The sequence below is a fragment of the Panulirus ornatus genome, chromosome 57 (assembly GCF_036320965.1).
Source record: "Panulirus ornatus isolate Po-2019 chromosome 57, ASM3632096v1, whole genome shotgun sequence".
Lineage (NCBI taxonomy): Eukaryota > Metazoa > Arthropoda > Malacostraca > Decapoda > Palinuridae > Panulirus > Panulirus ornatus.
Window position 1 is genome coordinate 10,940,793 of NC_092280.1, and position 11,179 is coordinate 10,951,971.

The following is an 11,179-nucleotide window of genomic DNA, read 5'->3' on the forward strand; positions in this document are numbered from 1 at the left end:
AAATATATATATATATATATATATATATATATATATATATATATATATATATATATGTATATATATATATATATATATATATATATATATATATATATATATATATATATATATGTATATATATATATATATATATATATATATATATATATATATATATATATATATATATATATATATATATATATATACATATATATATATATATATATATATATATATATATATATATATATATATATATATATATATATATATATATATATATATATATATATATATATATATATATATATATACATATATATATATATATATATATATATATATATATATATATATATATATATATATATATATATATATATATATATATATATATATATATATATATATATATATCTTTCTTTCTTTCAAACTATTCGCCATTTCCCGCATTAGCAAGGTAGCGTTAAGAACAGAGGACTGGGCCTTTGAGGAAATACCCTCACCTGGCCCAATTCTCTGTTCCTTCTTTTGGAAAATTAAAAAAAAAACGAGAGGGAGGATTTCCAGCCCCCCGCTCCCTCCCCTTTTAGTCGCCTTCTACGACACGCAGGGAATACGTGGGAAGTATTCTTTCTCCCCTATCCCCAGGGAATATATATATATATATATATATATATATATATATATATATATATATATATATATATATATATATATATATATGTATGTGAGAAATACTTAGAAAAGCAAATGGATTTTTATGTAGCATTTATGGATCTGGAGAAGTCATATGATAGAGTTGATAGAGATGCTCTGTGGAAGGTATTAAGAATATATGGTGTGGGCGGCAAGTTGTTAGAAGCAGTGAAAAGTTTTTATCGAGGATGTAAGGCATGTGTACGTGTAGGAAGAGAGGAAAGTGACTGGTTCTCAGTGAATGTAGGTTTGCGGCAGGGGTGTGTGATGTCTCCATGGTTGTTTAATTTGTTTATGGATGGGGTTGTTAGGGAGGTGAATGTAAGAGTTTTGGAAAGAGGGGCAAGTATGAAGTCTGTTGGGGATGAGAGAGCTTGGGAAGTGAGTCAGTTGTTGTTCGCTGATGATACAGCGCTGGTGGCTGATTCATGTGAGAAACTGCAGAAGCTGGTGACTGAGTTTGGTAAAGTGTGTGAAAGAAGAAAGTTAAGAGTAAATGTGAATAAGAGCACGGTTATTAGGTACAGTAGGGTTGAGGGTCAATTCAATTGGGAGGTGAGTTTGAATGGAGAAAAACTGGAGGAAGTGAAGTGTTTTAGATACCTGGGAGTGGATCTGGCAGCGGATGGAACCATGGAAGCGGAAGTGGATCGTAGGGTGGGGGAGGGGGCGAAAATTCTGGGAGCCTTGAAGAATGTGTGGAAGTCGAGAACATTATCTCGGAAAGCAAAAATGGGTATGTTTGAAGGAATAGTGGTTCCAACAATGTTGTATGGTTGCGAGGCGTGGACTATGGATAGAGTTGTGCGCAGGAGGATGGAGGTGCTGGAAATGAGATGTTTGAGGACAATGTGTGGTGTGAGGTGGTTTGATTGAGTAAGTAACGTAAGGGTAAGAGAGATGTGTGGAAATAAAAAGAGCGTGGTTGAGAGAGCAGAAGAGGGTGTTTTGAAATGGTTTGGTCACATGAAGAGAATGAGTGAGGAAAGATTGGCCAGAGGATATATGTGTCGGAGGTGGAGGGAACGAGGAGAAGAGGGAGACCATATTGGAGGTGGAAAGATGTAGTGAAAAAGATTTTGTGTGATCGGGGCCTGAACATGCAGGAGGGTGAAAGGAGGGCAAAGAATAGAGTGAATTGGAGCGATGTGGTATACCGGGGTTGACGTGCTGTCAGTGGATTGAATCAAGGCATGTGTATGGGGGTGGGTTGGGCCATTTCTTTCGTCTGTTTCCTTGCGCTACCTCGCAAACGCGGGAGACAGCGGCAAAAAAAAAAAAAAAAAAAATATATGGTGGTGAGAGTAAGTGAGCTTGAGAAGGAGACCGGTGTGAGGAAGTACCAGGAGAGACTAAGGACAGAATGGAAAAAGGTGAGAACAATGGAAGTAAGGGGAGTGTGTGAGGAATGGGATGTATTTAGGGAATCAGTGATGGATTGCGCAAAAGATGCTTGTGGCATGAGAAGAGTGGGAGGTGGGTTGATTAGAAAGGGTAGTGAGTGGTGGGATGAAGAAGTAAGAGTATTTGTGAAAGAGAAGAGAGAGGCATTTGGACGATTTTTGCAGGGAAAAAATGCAATTGAGTGGGAGATGTATAAAAGAAAGAGACAGGAGGTCAAGAGAAAGGTGCAAGAGGTGAAAAAAAGGGCAAATGAGAGTTGGGGTGAGAGAGTATCATTAAATTTTAGGGAGAATAAAAAGATGTTCTGGAAGGAGGTAAATAAAGTGCGTAAGACAAGGGAGCAAATGGGAACTTCGGTGAAGGGCGCAAGTGGGGAGGTGAAAACAAGTAGTGGCGATGTGAGAAGGAGATGGAGTGAGTATTTTGAAGGTTTGTTAAATGTGTTTGATGATAGAGTGGCAGATATAGGGTGTTTTGGTCGAGGTGGTGTGCAAAGTGAGAGGGTTAGGGAAAATGATTTGGTAAACAGAGAAGAGGTAGTGAAAGCTTTGCGGAAGATGAAAGCCGGCAAGGCAGCAGGTTCGGATGGTATTGCAGTGGAATTTATTAAAAAAGGGGTGACTGTATTGTTGACTGGTTGGTAAGGTTATTTAATGTATTTATGACTCATGGTGAGGTGCCTGAGGATTGGCGGAATGCGTGCATAGTGCCATTGTACAAAGGCAAAGGGGATAAGAGTGAGTGCTCAAATTACAGAGGTATAAGTTTGTTGAGTATTCCTGGTAAATTATATGGGAGGGTATTGATTGAGAGGGTGAAGGTATGTACAGAGCATCAGATTGGGGAAGAGCAGTGTGGTTTCAGAAGTGGTAGAGGATGTGTGGATCAGGTGTTTGCTTTGAAGAATGTATGTGAGAAATACTTAGAAAAGCAAATGGATTTGTATGTAGCATTTATGGATCTGGAGAAGGCATATGATAGAGTTGATAGAGATGCTCTGTGGAAGGTATTAAGAATATATGGTGTAGGAGGAAAGTTGTTAGAAGGAGTGAAAAGTTTTTATCGAGGATGTAAGGCACGTGTACGTGTAGGAAGAGAGGAAAGTGATTGGTTCTCAGTGAATGTAGGTTTGCGGCAGGGGTGTGTGATGTCTCCATGGTTGTTTAATTTGTTTATGGATGGGGTTGTTAGGGAGGTAAATGCAAGAGTTTTGGAAAGAGGGGCAAGTATGAAGTCTGTTGGGGATGAGAGAGCTTGGGAAGTGAGTCAGTTGTTGTTCGCTGATGATACAGCGCTGGTGGCTGATTCATGTGAGAAACTGCAGAAGCTGGTGACTGAGTTTGGTAAAGTGTGTGGAAGAAGAAAGTTAAGAGTAAATGTGAATAAGAGCAAGGTTATTAGGTACAGTAGGGTTGAGGGTCAAGTCAATTGGGAGGTGAGTTTGAATGGAGAAAAACTGGAGGAAGTGAAGTGTTTTAGATATCTGGGAGTGGATCTGGCAGCGGATTGAACCATGGAAGCGGAAGTGGATCATAGGGTGGGGGAGGGGGCGAAAAACCTGGGGGCCTTGAAGAATGTGTGGAAGTCGAGAACATTATCTCGGAAAGCAAAAATGGGTATGTTTGAAGGAATAGTGGTTCCAACAATGTTGTATGGTTGCGAGGCGTGGGCTATGGATAGAGTTGTGCGCAGGAGGATGGATGTGCTGGAAATGAGATGTTTGAGGACAATGTGTGGTGTGAGGTGGTTTGATCGAGTGAGTAACGTAAGGGTAAGAGAGATGTGTGGAAATAAAAAGAGCGTGGTTGAGAGAGCAGAAGAGGGTGTTTTGAAGTGGTTTGGGCACATGGAGAGGATGAGTGAGGAAAGATTGACCAAGAGGATATATGTGTCGGAGGTGGAGGGAACAAGGAGAAGAGGGAGACCAAATTGGAGGTGGAAAGATGTAGTGAAAAAGATTTTGTGTGATCGGGGCCTGAACATGCAGGAGGGTGAAAGGAGGGCAAGGAATAGAGTGAATTGGAGCGATATGGTATACCGGGGTTGACGTGCTGTCAGTGGATTGAAGCAGGGCATGTGAAGCGTCTGGGGTAAACCATGGAAAGCTGTGTAGGTATGTATATTTGCGTGTGTGGACGTATGTATATACATGTGTATGGGGGGGGGGTTGGGCCATTTCTTTCGTCTGTTTCCTTGCGCTACCTCGCAAACGCGGGAGACAGCGACAAAGTATAATAAAAAATAAAATAATATATATATATATATATATATATATATATATATATATATATATATATATATATATATATATATATATATATATATATATATATATATATATATGTATATATATATATATACATATATATACATATATATAAATATTTCTATGAGTCCACGGGGAAAATGGAACACGAAAAGTTCCCAAGTACACTTTCGTGTAGTAATCACATCATCAGGGGAGACACAAGAGAGAAATATAACAGTCAGTTGATATGCATCGAAGAGACGAAACTAGGACGCCATTTGGTAAACATGTGATTGTCCAAATCATACAACGAGCGTTCATAAACATATCATTTTACAAATCTTATCAACAATAAAGTTATCTAATTTGTATAGACCATCACTTATATTAAGATTATAGTTCTTTGTGTATTTAATAATGGAAGATTCAATGATATTTCTCTTGGTAACATAATTAGGGTTAATAACTGAGATGGCGTTACTCCAGTCAGTACAATGATCATAGTTTTTATCATGATTAAACAAGGCATTTGATTCTTGTCCCGTTCTTATACTATATTTATGTTGCTTAAGTCTAACAGAAAAATCCTCACTTGTCTGACCAACATAAAATTTATCACAGTTTCCACAAGGGACTTTATAAATGCAAACAAAACAATTTTCTGGTGAATTCCTGATTGGGATATTCTTTATAGTATTATTGATGATAAAGGCAATATTTACATTAAAGGATTTAAGAAGCATGGGAAGCAAAGTGAAATTATTATTAAAAGTGAGAACTAAAAGATTCTCGGTGTCAATGGGAGGTTTGGGCTCAGCTCTATAAAATGATTTCTTTGCTAACTTAAGGGATTTATCAATGAAAGATCTAGGGTACTTTAACTTAGATCCAATAGAATATATCTTTTCAAACTCATCATCAATAAACTCTGGACTGCAAATACGTAATGCCCTAAGGAACATAGATTGAACTGATGATAATTTAACTATGTCATGTTGAGATGAGTAATAATGGATATATGAGCATACATTGGTGTTTTTTCTGTATATGCTAAACTTAAACTTGTTTCCTTGTCTATGGATCATGCAATCTAAAAATGGTAACATACCATTATTTTCATTTTCCACAATAAATTTGACGGAAGGTACCAAATTGTTAAGTAAGGGGAGAAATATTTGTAAATTTTCATTTGTTGGCCAAACACAAAGAACATCTACATACCTAAACCAAATTGCATTAGAAGGTAAGATATCCCTTAATACTTTTGTTTCAATAAATTCCATATACAGATTACTTAGTACAGGTGAAAGAGGGTTACTCATTGCCATACCAAATTTTTGAGCATAATAATCTCCATTAAATTGAAATACAGTCTTTTATATACAATCTTATCAGTTCAATTAAATTAGACTTCGAAACAGGTAAATGATTATCATCCAACACATCAAATAAATATTCTAAAAGGTCATGAACTGGAACTTTAGTGAAAAGTGAGGAAACTTCAAAGCTAACCAGTTTGAAATCAAAATCAACATTGATATTGTTTAGCTTGTTCACTAAATTTATATTGTTCATGATATTAGAAATTGATACCTTACCCAATAAAGGGCTTAATAAAGAAACTAACCATTTTCACAATTTGTATGTGGTGGAGCCTACTGAACTCACTATAGGTCTTGCTGGAAAATTCTGTTTATGTGTTCTGATAAGTCCATACATATATGGCAATGAAGGGGACGAAGATGAAAAACTTTTGACAAGAGATACATCGAAGAGACGAAGCTAGGACGCTAGGCGTCCTCTCTTAGTCTCTTCGATATATATCAACTGACTGTTATATTTCTCTCTTGTGTCCCCCCTGATGATGTGATTATTACATGAAAGTGCACTTGGGAACTTTTCATGCTTAATTTTCCCCGTGGACTCATATGAATAAATATATATATATATATATATATATATATATATATATATATATATATATATATATATATATATATATATATATATATATATATATATATATATATATATATATATATATATATATATATATATATATATTTTTTTTTTTCCATACTATTCGCCATTTCCCGCGATAGCGAGGTAGCGTTAAGAACAGAGGACTGGGCCTTTGAGGGAATATCCTCACCTGGCCCCCTTCTCTGTTCCTTCTTTTGGAAAAAAAAAAAAAAAAAAAAAAAAAAACTAGAGGGGAGGATTTCCAGCCCCCCGCTCCCTTCCCTTTTAGTCGCCTTCTACGACACGCAGGGAATACGTGGTAAGTATTCTTTCTCCCCTATCCCCAGGGATACATATATATATATATATATATATATATATATATATATATATATATATATATATATATATATATATATATATATATATATATATATATATATATTGACACAACTGGAGATCCATTTGGCTCTGTGGCCTTCTCGCCTCCTAGCAACAATAATGATGCCCTTGCACAGTTCATTGAGATGAAGGCTGGGTTCAGTCGTGGACTTTCCTTTGGCACTGCAGATGAAGACTTTACCTTGGAGAGTTTGGATCCACTGAAGAACTAATAAGCATCAGGATTTAGACTTGCCCCTGATGTGACCCACTTTGGTCATTGTTTTCTCTGTATCGTGATTTTTCATCGTGCTATGTGCTGTTCCCACTGTCCAGTAGGATGGCATCTCTGAAAGAGTCTTTACTACAATGGAATAGACAGTGGAGGCTCAAGTCCTCCAGTAAGTACTGAAAGAAAAAGTGTTATATGTAAATCTCTTTTTTATGCGTTTATCATGACTTGCCAAATGCTTGTGGAGTAAGCTTTCTTAACATTTCATTGATAAACCATATTGACATATTGTGGCAGCCAAATTCTTAGTATATCTGTATATGTTTATCTCTGTCTATCTATTTATATGTCTGCCTATCTATCTATCTATCTATCTATATATATATATATATATATATATATATATATATATATATATATATGGGAGCGGGGGGCTGGAAATCCTCCCCTCTCATTTTTTTTTAATTTTCCAAAAGAAGGAACAGAGAAGGGGGCCAGGTGAGGTTATTCCCTCAAAGGCCCAGTCCTCTGTTCTTAATGCTACCTCGCTAACGCGGGAAATGGCGAATAGTATGAAAAAAAAAAAAAAAAAAATATATATATATATATATATATATATATATATATATATATATATATATATATATATATATATATATATATATATATATATATATATATATATATATATATATATATAAATATATATATATATATAAAAAAAGAAATATATATATATATATATATATATATATATTTTTTTTTTTTTTTTTTCTTTGTCGCTGTCTCCCGCGTTTGCAAGGTAGCGCAAGGAAACAGACGAAAGATATGGCCCAACCCACCCCCATACACATGTATATACATACCTCCACCCACGCAAATATACATACCTACACAACTTTCCATGGTTTCCCACAGACGCTTCACATGCCCTGTTTTAAATCACTGACAGCACGTCAACCCCAGTATACCACATCGATCCAATTCACTCTATTCCTTGCCCTCCTTTCACCCTCCTGCATGTTCAGGCCCCGATCACACAAAATCTTTTTCACTCCATCTTTCCACCTCCAATTTGGTCTCCCACTTCTCCTCGTTCCCTCCACCTCCGACACATATATCCTCTTGGTCAATCTTTCCTCACTCATTCTCTCCATGTGCCAAAACCATATTAAAACACTCTCTTCTGCTCTCTCAACCACGCTCTTTTTATTTCCACACATCTCTCTTACCCTTACGTTACTTACTCAATCAGAGTACCTCACACCACATATTGTCCTCAAACATCTCATTTCCAGCACATCCACCTTCCTGCGTACAACTCTATCTATAGCCCACGCCTCGCAACCATACATCATTGTTGGAACCAATATTCCTTCAAACATACCCATTTTTGCTTTCCGAGATAATGTTCTCGACTTCCAAACATTCTTCAAGGCTCCCAGAATTTTCGCCCCCTCCCCCAACCAATGATTCACTTCCGCTTCCATGGTTCCATCCGCTGCCAGATTCACTCCTAGATATCTAAAACACTTTACTTACTCCACTTTTTCTCCATTCAAACTTACCTCCCAGTTGACTTGACCCTCAACCCTACTGTACCTAATAACCTTGCTCTTATTCACATTTACTCTCATATTTCTTATTTCACACACTTTACTAAACTCAGTCACCAGCTTCTGCCGTTTCTCATATAAATCAGCCACCAGCGCTGTATCATCAGCGAACAACAACTGACTCACTTCCCAAGCTCTCTCATCCACAACAGACTGCATACTTGCCCCTTTTTCCAAAACTCTTGCATTCATCTCCCTACAAACCATCCATAAACAAATTATACAACCATGGAGACATCACACACCCCTGCCGCAAAAATACATTCACTGAGAACCAATCACTTTCCTCTCTTCCTCCACATACACATGCCTTACATCCTCGATAAAAACTTTTCACTGCTTCTAACAACTTGCCTCCCACACCATATATTCTTAATACATTCCACAGAGCATCTCTATCAACTCTATCATATGCCTTCTCCAGATCCATAAATGCTACATACAAATCCATTTGCTTTTCTAAGTATTTCTCACATACATACCTCAAAGCAAACGCCTGATCCACACATCCTCTACCACTTCTGAAGCCACACTACTCTTCCACAATCTGATGCTCTGTACATGCCTTCACCCGCTCAATCAATACCCTCCCATATGATTTACCAGGAATACTCAACAAACTTATACCTCTGTAATTTGAGCACTCAATCTTAACCCCTTTGCCTTTGTACAATGGCACTATGCAGGCATTCCGCCAATCCTCAGGCACCTCACCATGAAATACATAAATACATAAAAGTCATCCGCTTATTTAATAAATTCCACTGCAATACTATCCAAACCTGCTGCGGCTTTGCTGGCTTTCATCTTCCGCAAAGATTTTACTACCTCTTCTCTGTTTACCAAATCATTTTCCTTAACCCTCTCACTTTGCACACCACCTAGACCAAAACACCCTATATCTGCCACTCTATCATGAAACACACTCAACAAACCTTCAAAATACTCGCTACATCTCCTCACATCACCACTACTTGTTATCGCCTCCCCATTAGCCCCCTTCACTGAAGTTCCCATTTGCTCCCTTGTCTTACGCACTTTATTTACCTCCTTCGAAGACATCTTTTCATTCTCCCTAAAATCTAATGGTACTGTCTCACCCTTACTCTCATTTGCCCTCTTTTTCACCTCTTTCACCTTTCTCTTACCTCCTGCCTCTTTCTTTTATACATCTCACACTCATTTGCATTTTTTCCCTGCAAAAATCGTCCAAATGCCTCTTTCTTCTCTCTCACTAATAATCTTACTTCTTCATTCACCAGTCACTACCCTCTCCAATCAACCCACCTCCCACGCATCTCATGCCACAAGCATGTTTTGTGCAAGCCATCACTGCTTCTCTAAATACATCCCATTCCTCCCCCACTTTCTTTACCTCCTTTGTTCTCACCTTTTTCCATTCTGAACTCAGTCTCTCGTGGTACTTCCTCACACAAGTCTCCTTCCCAAGCTCACTAACTCTCACCACTCTCTTCACCCCAACATTTGTCTTCTTTTCTGAAAACCACTATATATATATATTTATTATTTTTTCTATTATACTTTGTCGCTGTCTCCCGCGTTTGCGAGGTAGCGCAAGGAAACAGACGAAAGAAATGGCCCAACCCCCCCCCATACACATGTATATACATACGTCCACACACTCAAATATACATACCTACACAGCTTTCCATGGTTTACCCCAGACGCTTCACATGCCTTGATTCAATCCACTGACAGCATGTTAACCCCGGTATACCACATCGATCCAATTCACTCTATTCTTTGCCCTCCTTTCACCCTCCTGCATGTTCAGGCCCCATCACACAAAATCTTTTTCACTCCATCTTTCCACCTCCAATTTGGTCTCCCTCTTCTCCTCGTTCCCTCCACCTCCGACACATATATCCTCTTGGTCAATCTTTCCTCACTCATTCTTTCCATGTGCCCAAACCACTTCAAAACACCCTCTTCTGCTCTCTCAACCACGCTCTTTTTATTTCCACACATCTCTCTTACCCTTACGTTACTTACTCGATCAAACCTCCTCACACCACACATTGTCCTCAAACATCTCATTTCCAGCACATCCATCCTCCTGCGCACAACTCTATCCATAGCCCACGCCTCGCAACCATACAACATTGTTGGAACCACTATTCCTTCAAACATACCCATTTTTGCTTTCCCAGATAATGTTCTCGACTTCCATACATTCTTCAAGACCCCAAGAATTTTCGCCCCCTCCCCCACCCTATGATCCACTTCCGCTTCCATGGTTCCATCCGCTGCCAGATCTACTCCCAGATATCTAAAACACTTCACTTCCTCCAGTTTTTCTCCATTCAAACTCACCCCCCAATTGACTTGACCCTCAACCCTACTGTACCTAATAACCTTGCTCTTATTCACATTTACTCTTAACTTTCTTCTTCCACACACTTTACCAAACTCAGTCACCAGCTTCTGCAGTTTCTCACATGAATCAGCCACCAGTGCTGTATCATCACCGAACAACAACTGACTCACTTCCCAAGCTCTCTCATCCCCAACAGACTTCATACTTACCCCTCTTTCCAAAACTCTTGCATTTACCTCCCTAACAACCCCATCCATAAACAAATTAAACAACCATGGAGACATCACACACCCCTGCCGCAAACCTACATTCAC